The sequence below is a fragment of the Odontomachus brunneus genome, unplaced genomic scaffold (assembly GCF_010583005.1).
Source record: "Odontomachus brunneus isolate Ranch 3 - 2012 unplaced genomic scaffold, Obru_v1 Obru_scaffold_491, whole genome shotgun sequence".
Taxonomy (NCBI): domain Eukaryota; kingdom Metazoa; phylum Arthropoda; class Insecta; order Hymenoptera; family Formicidae; genus Odontomachus; species Odontomachus brunneus.
Window position 1 is genome coordinate 23,691 of NW_022639941.1, and position 826 is coordinate 24,516.

Below are 826 nucleotides of genomic sequence, written 5' to 3' on the forward strand. Positions count from 1 at the left end.
AAAAAAAGTACAGACTCGACTCTTTAAAAAAAAAATTAAATACTATAATGTTTCGCAGTATTATGCTCATTGAAAATTTCGAAATTTATTTACCTATGCCATAATTTTGTTGACGAGCACATCGTAATTATTTAATAAAATACTTACGAAAGGAGAACATGACGAATACTACGTATAATAACCTAGGTATATCGTAAATTTACAAAAGGCGTCTGTAAATTCGTGAAAAAGGAAATGCTATCATTTCCACACCACCCTGAGGTAGATAACTTGGCGCGTTTTTTTTAAGTGGTTTCCCCAGTAGGCCTAATCCACTCTCATTATTTAAGGCAATAACTGTTCGAAGTGGCTTCCTTCTGCTTGTAAACAGAGTTCAGCTCTTCGAATTATCTGTTGCGTCGCACGGTGCGCCATGTCCGGCGTGATGGTATTAAAGGCCGCAAAAATTGCTTCACGTACTTCACCTTCATTACCATCACGCCTGTGCTCGACTGAAGCTTTAACATAGCCCCAAACAAAATAGTCGAGCTCGTTCAAATCTGGCGACCGTGCCGGCCAGGTGATTGGGCCACCTCGACCCATCCACCTTTCCGGAAAACGCGTATTTAAAATGTGCCGTATTTGATGATCGGAATGTGCCGGAGCTCCGTCGTGTTGGAATACTAGTATTTGCCGCATGTGGAGAGGAACGTCCTCCAGAAGTATCGGCAAATCGTTACGAAGGAAGTGTCCATACGCCTGTCCGTTAAGACGTGGCGGCAGAAAATATGGGCCTATCTGAAAAGCGCAAATGGACACATTATGAGGAAAATATGAGGAAGAAAAC